Below are 12,004 nucleotides of genomic sequence, written 5' to 3'. Positions count from 1 at the left end.
TGTCCATTATGTGCAAAGCACTCTGATAGGCATTGAGGTGGGGTAAATATATATATATATATATATATATATATATATATTTATATCAATCACTTCTGACTGAGCTTTTGGTGGAAGGTTCCTTGAACAGAATCACAGAATCTCTGAGTTAGAATAGCCCTCAGAATTTCCTCATATTAAGTGCCTTCCTTCTTGACCTCTTGATTGCTCTGTCATCCTGGATGATCACTCCTCTGGGTTTTCGTGACAATGCTCTCTTGGTCTTCCTGAATTCCCTTTCTCAGTCTCCTTTACTGGGGCAAGTCCAGTAAAATTAATAAGCATTTATTAAGCCCCTACTATGTGCCAGGTACAATACTAATTGCTGGAAATACAAAGACCAAAAAAAATTTCTTTTCTGTCCCTACAGAGTTTATAATGTAGTGGAGGAGACAATGTATAAACCAGAGAGGTAAGTAGATAGAGAGATAGATCATATACATATGATAAATTGTGGATAATTCCATTGGGAAGGCATTAACATTAAGGGGGAAATTGGGAAAGGTTTCTTGCAGAAAATGGAATTTTGGATGAAATTTAAAACTAGGAGGTGAAGGTGAGGAGGGAGAGCATTCCAGGTACAGAGGATGCCCTGTGAAATTGCTGAACTGGGACATAGAATGACCTGTGTGAGGAGGCCAGTGTCATCTAAATCAAAGAGTTTGTGTAGAGGAGTAAGGTGAAAGAAGATTGGAAAGGTAGGAAGGGGCTGCATTATGAAGGACCTTAAACAAGCAAGATTTTATATTTGATTTTGGGAACAGTAGTGAGCCATAAGAGTTTATAGAATGGGGGTGTAGGTGAAGTGGTGAGACCTGTGCTTTAGAAAGATCATTTTGACAGCTGTGTGGAGGATGGACTAGAGAGGAGAGAGATGAGAACAAGGAGAAGGCTGTTGAAATAGTCCAAACATGAGATGAGGGCCTGCACCAAGGTGATTGTAAAATTAGAGGAAAGGAGGAATATATGAAATATATTGAGGAGGTAGAAGAATGAGCAGTTTAGGATGATAGGTTTTGAGCCTTTGTGCATTTGAAGGCATTGGAGTCCTTGACAGTAAAAGGGAAATTAGGAAGAAAGGGTTTTGGAGGGAAAATAATGAGTTTTCTTTTTGACATAGTGAGTTTAAATTGCCTATGGAACATCCAGTTAGAGATGTGCAATTGGTAGTGGGAAATGAAAGACTAGAGGTCGAGTGAGAGGTTAGGACTGGATCAATAGATCAGAGAATCATCTGCATAGAGATGACAGTTGAAGCTGGGAACTGATGAGATCGAGCAAATCAGTATAAGGGAGACATGGCCTCAGACAGAACCTTGGGAGCAGTCCCATGGTTAGCTTGTTACAACCTGGATGAAGACCGGGCAAAAGAGACTGAAAAGAAGCTGTCTGATAGGCAGGAGGAGAATCAGGAGAGAGAAGTATCATCAAAAACATAAAGAGAAAATAATATTAAGGTGAAGGTGATTGAGTCAAAGGCTATAGAAGTCTAGAAGATGAAGATTGAGAAAAGGCCATTATATTTGGCAATTAATAGATTTGTTGCTAACCTTGAGGATAGCAGTTTCAGTTGAATGATGAATTACTAGTTACTCCCTATTCTAGAATCAAATACAAATTCCTGAGGCATTTAAAACTTTTTGCAACCTGTCCCCAACCTCAGAGTTGTTTTAATTTGCATTTCTCTATTCAGTAGTGATTTAGAGTATTTTTAGATGACTATAGATAGATTCAAAAACAATATATTAATAACCATATGAAAGAATGCTCCAAACTACTAATAATAAAATAAATGCAAATTAAAACAATTCTGAGACTTCAGTTCACACCCTTCAAGTTAGCCAAGATGACAAACAATGGGAATAGTATCAGGAGTTGTAAGAAGAGAGGCACACTGGTGTACTTTTGGAGCTATGAATCAATGCAACCACTTTGGAGAGCAATTATGCAAATAAAGTGACTGAAACGGCCATGCCCCTCAATGCAGAGATTCTGCTTCTAGGCATGTGCCCCAGAGAGGTCATTAATAAGAAGAAAGTCCTCACATATACCCAAATAGAATAGCTCTTTTTGTGGTAGCAAAGAATTGAAAACAAAGTTGATGCCCATCATATAGTGAATGGCTAAACAAATTATGGCATGTGAATGTAGTGGAATAAATATCAGACAGCTAGGTGACACAGTGGATAGATAACAGCACCGGGCCTGCAGTCCTTCCAGAGTTCAAATCTGACCTCAGATAATTACTAGCCGTGTGACCCTGGGCAAGTCACTTAACCCTATTTGCCTCAGTTTTCTCATCTATAAAATGAGCTGGAGAAGGAAATGGCAAACCCCTCCAGTATGTCTGCCAAGAAAACCCCAAATGGCGTCTCAACTAGTTAGACATGACTGAATCGACTTAACAACTAATGAACACAGAGGAGCAAGGAGAGCTTTACACAGTCTGATGCAAAGTAAAGTACGTAAAGCCAAGAAAACAATATACACAATTACTACAACAATATAAATGGGAAGAACAACCACAAAACCATTAAAAGTGAATGTTGCAAATTGCAGAAAAAGAGCATGACTCCAAAGAAGAGATGTGATAAGATGTGAGAAACCCCATCCCATTCCTTTGCAGAGGATAGAGGGGCCACAGAAATGCTACATTGCAAGTAATTTTAGATTTTTTAAATTCGTTTTGCTGATTTTTTTCCCTTTGTTTTCTTAAAAAAATATTTGTTATATGGGATGGCTTTCTGGAAAGGGGAGGGAAGAATGATATGGAGAGAAATTTTGGTGATATAAGAAATAAGACATCAATAAAAATGATTTTTAAAATATTCCTCTCAAATAATATAATGCTTTAGATATGGTCTGTCCAGGGCATAGCACAGAGAGACTCTCACTTCAGTAATTTTAGACACTGTGCCTGTGTGCTGTTTGCACTGCTAAATCATATTTGAACTTACAGTTCACAGTAACCCTAGCCATCCAGCCAAGCCTTCTCATACTGAACACGGGCAATTGAATTCTGGGGACTTAGTTTTTATGGATTGAGATTTGGGAGGAGGGGGGTCTATTTTACATTGGTAGAATGGTGTAAGCAAAGGCATGGGGATGGGAGAGCAATAATGTCACTCGTGCATATCAAGTGTCATATGTGAAAGATCAAAAAGGTAAATTTTTGAGTACTTCATTTTCCAGGCCTGTTCTGCAAGGAATGGGAGGAAGGCACTAGAGGTTTTTTAATGTAAAGATGTGATCAGAGCTGTGAAATTGGAAGATTAATCTGATAATGGTAGGCAGGGGTGTACAGGCTTGACAGAGCCAATTGTTAAATTTTCAGTGTGAGCATTTATAATTTAGAAATTGACAAATGCTACAAATTAGGCTTGATTTATTGTTTTATTGGCTTCTAGACTTAAGGAAGTGACATAGAAAATGTTAGTAATGCAGATTTAATTTTAAAATGTGTTCTATAATTATTTTGGGTGGTGAGAGGTGGCTGTCAAACACTATCATACTATTGTATGTAGGATGACTTAGAAGGAGTGGCATGGTAGGATGGTACAAGAGAGCACTGGTTGTAGAATCAGAGAACATTGCTTCAAATCCTGCCTCTGATTCTTACTACCTAGGTAATAATGTTGGGTAAACCAGTCAATTGAGAAGCATTTACTAAGTGCCTATCATGTGCCAAGCACTGGGGATACAAAGAAAGGTTAAAAAAAAAAGGCATTTCACTTCCCTGGACCTCAGTTTCCTCAACTATAAAATGAGGGGTTAGATAAGATTGCCTCCATGATTATTCATCTTTTGTCCTTTAATTCCAGAAAGACCAGTTAGGAATGAAGCTATTGCAGTAGCCTTTGAAAGATAATTGCCCTTTAATAAACCCTAAAGCCAACGGTCAGCTAACATTTGATCATACCTTTGGTCAAGGCAACCCATGGAACAAAAGTATAAATGGTTCTCCGTCCTGTGCATCCCCGCCTATGCCCTTCCACCTTCGCACTGACCCTGGCAATGGGTGCTAGGAGTTGTTCTATCATCTATTAACAAGAACTGTTGGTTGTCCTTTAAATGTCCTGTGACTGAATGAACATACTAGTGGAGTAAATGAATCATAGCAATTTTGACATTTTTCTTAAAAATGAAACCAGAAAATGAAAGGAAATTAATAAAAGATTTATACTCTTGTTCTCCTTGGAGAAACAAAGGAGTTGGCAAAATTGTTTTTATTGTGCATCCAAAGACAACAAGATACATTCCGTGGAATATTTGTTCATCTCTTATTATAGTGCTTATGATAAAACATTTGCAACAAGACTACCAAAAAATATAATTGTAGCCTATGTGCCAATGTTTATTGCAGAGTGTGATGTTGTAGCACCAGCGCAATATTCACAGCACCAATGGTGACTATAAATATGTCGGCATAGTTCTGAATCACAAAATATAACAGACTCTCTATATAGAAAACAGAAGCAAAAACATTTATTCAGACAGCAGAAATCCAAATCCCAAAAGAAATCTATACCCAATAACACTGCCTAGAGCAACAGCATACCTAGTTGTCTCCTTGCCTGCATCCTCTCCTCCCTCCTTTCTAACTGCTCTGACTCCCAGCTTCCTGCTTCACCTGTTCAGCTTACTCCTCCCACCACAGGCTCCATGTGAGTACATTTGGCTTATTAGGAGCAGGGAAGATCTTCAAGTTCCCATTGCCATTACAGATGTAAAGGATGACTCTTAATAAAGCCCTCCAAATTCCATAATCATTTGATACTTAGGGGTTTCATTATAAATGTGGACATAAAAGAAGACAACAAAAATATGTTGGAAAACATGGTTTAGGAGTAAGAAATATGGGACCAAGGACTCATGTTTCTTTATCGTGTGCAAACTTAATTAAGTTCCTACTATGTGTAAGGCCCTGGGGTTACAAAGGCAAAAAACGAAACAGCCCCTTCCAGAAAATTACATTTTATGTTAGAGATACTGATATGTATGTCTGTATATATTATATGAAGTATATCTATTGTATAGATATATATGTCAGTATATCCATATGTATATTTATGCAGAAATCTATACATGCATTTTGTATTTTGTATATATGTAATATATTGGGGCCACTACGTGGTGCCATAATGCACATAGTGAACTGTCCCAGAGTCAGGAAGACATCTCCCTGAGTTCAAATCCAGCCTCAGACACTTACTGTGTGACAGCAGGCAAAGTCACTTAATTCCGTTTGCCTCAATCTCCTCATCTGTAAAATGAGGTGGAGACAGAAACGGCAAACTAATATCTTTGCCAAGAAATGTCACGAAAGGTTAGACACGACTGAACAACTACAAATGTACCTAACGATGATTCTCTGGCCTCCACTGCTTGAAGATCTGATTTGTTACATTTCACCCTTTGCCTATGGTTCTTTGCTATTCTTAAGGAGTTCAGGGGGCCCTTATTCCTGCTATTGGCATAAGCCCTCACCAAATATGTTCCCCTAATTTATGGGCAACCCCAGTTCCATTCTAGCAAATTAGGGATGTTTACTTCTAAGATATAGCAAGAACAAATATTTCCCTTCAACCCTGCAGGGAGGGCCATAATCCTTTCTAGATCACCTTGGCGTCTGGGGAGGCGAGGAGTGTCATTTTCATGGCTTTAGCTCAGTTTCTATATAGCATTAGTCATGCTAAGTTCAAATCCAAAGCCCCCTCTTTGAACTTCAATTCCACTTAATCAATAAACATTTGCTGAGCACCCACTATGTGCCAGGCAATGTTCTAAGGGCTGGAGATGCAAAACAAGGCAAAAAACTCCCTGCTTTTAAGGAGCTCATAGTCTAATAGGGGAGTCAATATCAATCAATCGATCAACGTCAAATATCTTCTATGTGCCAGGGACTTTGCTAAGTACTGGGGATACAAAAAGAGGCAAAAATACCCTGCCCTCAAGGAACTTACTCTAAAGGGATGGGAAAACACGTAAGCAAATATATACAAAGTAGCCTATATGCAGGATAAATAGGACATGGTTAACAGAAGACCCCAGAACTGAGGGCTTGGGGAAGACTTCCTGTAGAAGATAGAATCTTAGTTGGCACTTAAGGAAAGGCAGAGAGGTCAGTAGGTGGAATTGAGTAGGGAGAGCTTTTCAAGAATGATGGGCAGTCAGAGAAGATGCCCTTAGCTAAGAGATAGAGTGTCTTGTTTTGGAACAGCCAAGAAGTCAGTGTCACTGGATCAAAGAGGATGTGTAGGGCACTGGAAAGGGAGGAGGCAGTTAAATTATGAAAGGTTTGAATACTAAACAGATCATTTTGAATTGTGCCTAGAGGCAATAGAGAACCACTGGAATTTTATTTTATTTTTTGTCCTTTATCAGTCCTTTATTTTTCCCCCAATTACATAGTTTTCAACATTCACTTTTATAAGATTGTGTTCTAAATTTTTTCTCCCTACCCCTGCTTCCTCCTGACAGCAAGCATTCTGATTTAGGCTATTGTGCAATCATATCAAGCATATTTCCACATTAGTCATGGTGTAAAAGAAGAATCAGAACAAAAGGTAAAAGCCATGAGAATGAAAAAACCAAAAAAGAGAGAAAAAATAGTCTTCTTCAATCTGCATTCAGACTCCATAGCTCTTTCTCTGGATATAGATAGCATTTTCCATCATGAATCTTTTGGAATTGTCATAGATCACTGTATTTCTGAGAAGAACTAAATATATCAAAGTCAGTCATCACACACTGTGGCTTTTACTGTGTACAATGTTCCCCTGGTTCTGTTTACTTCACTCAGCGTCAGTTCATATAAGTGTTGCCAGGTTTTTCTGAAATCCTCATGTTCATCATTTTTTATAGAACATTAGCATTCCATTACATACATATACCACAGCCTGTTCAGCCATTCTGCTTTAGGAAAATCACTTTAGTGACTGAATGGAGAATGGTTTGAAGTGGGGAGAGACTTGAGGCAGGCTGACCCACCAGCAGGCTATTGCAATAATCCAGGCACGAGGTGATGAAGGCCTGCATCAGAGAGGTGGCAGTGTCAGAGGAGAAAAGGGGAAGTATTCAAGAGATGTTGCAAAGGTGAAATCAAAAGGTCTTGGCAACAACTTGGATATGGGGAGTGAGAGATAATGAGGAGCCCAGGATGACACCTATGTTGTGAGCCTGGGGGATTAGGAGAATGGTGCTACTCTCTATAGTAACAGGGAAGGTAGGAGTCGGGAAGACCTAATGGGAAAGATAATATTGAACTTAAGATATCTACTAGACATTCAGTTTGAGATGTTTGAAAGGCAATTGGAAATGTGAGACTGGAAATCAGCAGAGAGATTGAGATAGAAAAGGTGGATTTGAGAATCATCAGCACAGATGTGGTAATTAAATCCATGGGAGCTGCTGAGATCACCAAGTGAAATAATATAGAAGGAAAAGAGAAGAGGACCCAGAACAGAAGCCTGAGGGGCACCCACCATTATAGGATATTATCAGGAAGAGGATCCAGTGAAGGACACCGAGGAGTGATCAGATAGGTAGGAGGAGAACCGGAAGTGAATGGTGTCTCAAAAACCTAGAGAGAAGAGAACATCGAGGAGAGACTGATCCACAGTGCCAAAAGCTACAGAGAGGTCAAAAAGAAAGAAGATTGTAAAAAGGTAGTTGAATTTGGCAACGAAGAGATCATTTGTAATTTTGGAGAGAGCAGTTTTGGTGGAATGAAGAGGTCAGAAGCCAGATTGTAAAGGATTAAGAAGAGATGAGAGAAAGTGCAGACATCTATGGTAGACAGTCTTTTTTGAGAAATTAGTTACAAAGGGCAGAAAAAAATATAGTGTGATTGTAGGGATGGAAGAATCAAGTGAGAGTCTTTTTCAGGATGGGGGAGACATGGGTATGTTTGTATGAAGTAGAAAATGAGCCAGTGAAAATGAAGATTGAGATTGAAAAATGAGATTGAAAATAAGGGAAAGAGTGAGGACAGAGGGAACAATCTGGTGGAGAAGATAGGATGGAATGGGAACCCTTGAAAAGGAAGATGGGTTAGACTTGATAAGGAGTAAAGGAGTTTGCCATGGGAGGTTTGAAGAGGGATGAAAAGTGTTGGAAGAGTCACTGAGGAGAGTGGGATAGTGAGTTGATAAGGGAGGTAGAGTAGGATTGCCTAACAACAGTGAGGACCCAGTTGAGGTTGTGTAACATAATTCTGTAGTGAACCCAGTCACACAAGCCAAAATGGTTGTGTGATTTTCCCCACCTTTATTCAACAGTACATGTTTAAGAGCTTAGGTGATGAATGGTGAGAGTGATCCAAGGATGAGGCTTGGTTGGGTGTAATCAGCAGTATGATAAGGGGGCTAGGGATTCAAGGGAGAAGGGCTGTATAGAGCTGAATTGGTTTATTGAAGAGTCAAGATGGGTGGCTAATGTTGGGGAGATTGACTGGAAGAGAACTGAGAGGTCTAGGAATTGAAAGTCACAGTATGAATAAAAAGTAGGGTAATGGAAGGGAAGATAGAGGGAAGGGTGAAAAACCAATAGATTATAGTTGGACAGTGGGATTTCACAATTCTTGAACATAGACATGGTACATCTGTGGGTGTTGGCAAGATCAAGGGTAAGACCATCTTTAGGTGTGGCTGAAGTGGGGTGGAGGAATAACTCATGGGAGGAAAATAGGTCGAGGAAATGTGTGGTTAGGGTGTTTAAGGGAGAATCATTATGTATCTCTATTATAAGTCCTCTAGTATGAGAACAGGGATTTGGGATAAAAGAAAGATTGTAGGCGCAGTATCTAACTTATTGAGGAAGAAAGGAGAGTGATGTGGGGAGGTCTGCAGATAACAGCCAGAGTTTTGATTGGGTGGTAGATATGAATATCATGAACCTCAGGGGAGGTACTACTGAGTGATGGAGGAAAGCGAAGAACCTGGAAGTGGCAATGGGGAACAAGGATTATTCCAACACCTTGCCTTGACCAATGAACTGAAAAGAATGAGTGAAGTACAGCCAGTTCAAGGGGTGGCTAGGTGGTGTAGTGAATAGAACACCAGCCCTGGAGTCAGGAGGACCTGAGTTCAAATCCAGCCTCAGACACTTAACACAAAAACTATCCGTGTGACCTTGGGCAAGTCACTTAACCCCACTTGCCCTACCTCCAAAAAGCAAAAAAAAGTGCCGCCATTTCTAAAAAGAGTGACCAGGGTAGGCTGTATCTTCAAGAAGAAACAAAGTTTCAGTGCAAATAACTATGCATAAACAAGCTATATATAGGGCAAATTGGAAGGCACTAGAATTAAAGATGATTAGGAAAGGCTTCTTGGAGAAGGTGAGGTTTTAGCTGGGACTTGAAAGAAGTCAGGGAACCCAGGAGGTAGAGTTGAGGGGGAAGAGCATTCCAAATATGGGGGGCACCCAGTGAAAATTCTGTCAGGAGATGGAGTGGTTAGTTCTAGAAATAGCAAGAAGGCCGGTGTCATTAGACTGAAGAGTATGTTGTGGGGGAGAAGAGGAAGAAATAAAACCAGAAGGGGGAAGGTAGGGTAGGTTATGAAGAGCTTTGAATGACAAATCTGATCTTCTCAGAACTCCTCTGCCCCCATGGCTGGAGCTATTAGATTGGGTCTCCACTTCCTGCACCTTGAATTGAAATGGACAAACAAAACAGACCAAAATTCCAAGCCTGTTTCTTGGGCACAGACCCTGGGGTTGTGAGGGAGGCAGAAAGGGGACAGAAAGATAGCCCTCAGATCCTTACCCCTTACTGCATGGTGTCCATTCTGTACCTCCTGTGAGTGATTTACCTCTGTACACTGCATGAAAGACAGAGCAACTGTGACTCTATCAGGTAGATTTAAAGCACAGACATTCTGGATATCTTGTCAATGGAAACAGGCTGCTTTCAGCCCCAGGGTAGGATGATTTACAGTGTCTGTGCCTGAACCAATCTTCCTCTCAGAAATAGGCCTCTAGTCTCCCATATGGATTCTTCCATCTTAGATAATGTGAGTAGGCGCTAAACACCTGTTACTCTCTCCCTTGTTTGTAAAACTTACCACTGCTGACAAATAAGCAGAAATACATTTTGAACACAGTCCTTGTCCCCAATTTGTACAAGTTCTCTGGGGTTTTTGGGAAAGCATGAACATTGTCTTTTCACTTGCTTCTCTAGTATCATACAACAAAAATTCTCAAAACGGTCTATGTTGCATGGTCATGTATAGTCCCACGTGTACAAAACTCACAATTATCCTCAAATATAAACCTTTGCAGATTCAACAAAAAAGGAACATTTCACGAGGCAAGTAATCTTATCAAAGATTACTGCTTGCTAAGTACTTATCAGGAACCTTAATTGGTGCTCAAATGACCTTTCTCAGCTCACAAAGGTAAAGAAAAATGGCTTCTTGTTCGTGGTTGAAAACCTGATTCACCCAGACTGATCTTTCCAAACTACATTTAATCTCCCAAAAGGGATTTAGGATTTGGGGTCAACTAGGTATTATCCTTTCAGCTGAGAAAATTAACCCAGGTGGAAACCCTCCCATGACTCCCTCAGTGCATTGGCCATCCAAGTAGGGTCTGGACAAAATTTTCAAGCATTCTTATATCTATGGGGCACATCAAATCCTCTAGGGGACCCTGTACATAGTTAACTGATCCTCTTAGAGATCTAAGCAAATTTCCTCTGGGACTTTATTCCAAAGAGCATTTGAAATTCCTTCAAAGGATTTCTATCACTGCAAGGGTAAATCAATAGAGTTGCAAACTCACCTTATAAGAAAAGAAGTATCAGACACAGTCAACTACTGTAGTTTCTAAACCTAGGTAACCTTATCATAGGCTGCAAGATATATTACTCTCACAATAAGGCATACAGTCTAGGTTGGTTTAAATGCATAAAAGAACAAAATCAATATTTCTACTAAGCAGCAGCATTCTAGCGATACAAACTCTACATTTCTTACATTAAACTCAATGTCAATATTTATAAGGATTTGATTATACGGAAAGTATAAGTACCTTAAATACTCAAAGAATCAACAAATGAAAATTTTGCAAAAGTACATCAATGTAACTCGTTTGTTCTGGAGCACACACTGGAAAAAAAACTATACAATAATAATCTTAATTTTTTGACCCATTATGTATATGTTTTATTGTTCTAAGTTAGAACAAAAAAGATGTGATTAGTCAGAAAATAAAGAACTGGAGGATTCCTTAGAAATCATCTTCCAAACCATCTTGTTTTACAAATGAGGAAGCCCAAGGCCATACAGGTGAAGTGAATTACTCAAAGTTACCCAAGTAGTAAGCAGCAGCAGAACTATGTGAGCCAAGGTCCTCTAGCTCCAAATACCATGCTTTTTATGCCCTACCATGCTGCCTCATGTTTATCTCAGCTATGAAGATGAATTATCTTTCTCTTGTGGCATAAATGCATTCACAAAATAGAAAAGGCATAAAAGAAAATAATAGACTGGGAAAATTTTTGCACTAAATATATATGATAAAAAAAATCTTGACATTGAGAATCTATAAGGAGCTAATAGAAATTTATGAAGGATCACTGAATGAATACCTAAATAATCCAAGAACATTTAAAGACATTTGATAGGGAATATTATAAATCTGAAAGCTGTTCAACCTCACTTGTAATCAGATAGAAATTTAAATAACCATAAGGTAATAATAATTGCTCTTAAGTTTATATAGCACTTTAAGTTTTAGAAAGTACTTTCTTAGCAATAATCCTATAAAGTAAGAGGTACACATATAAGTATGCTTAAAATCTGCAAAGTCCTAGGTTTTTCTGACTCTCTTGTGGGACCGGAACAGCAGGAGATACGAGGTAGGAGACCAATCTGGAGTCAGTTTCAATAATTGAGGCAAGAGGTGATGAGGGCATGAACTATGGCTGTAGTTGTGAGATTAGAAAGGAGACATGTGAGAGATA

The sequence above is a fragment of the Petaurus breviceps genome, unplaced genomic scaffold (assembly GCF_028583685.1).
Source record: "Petaurus breviceps papuanus isolate PSGF00001 unplaced genomic scaffold, PetGlider_PUasm1.0 551, whole genome shotgun sequence".
NCBI lineage: Eukaryota > Metazoa > Chordata > Mammalia > Diprotodontia > Petauridae > Petaurus > Petaurus breviceps.
The sequence above is the reverse complement of the archived record's forward strand: the minus strand, read 5'-3'. Positions refer to the sequence as shown.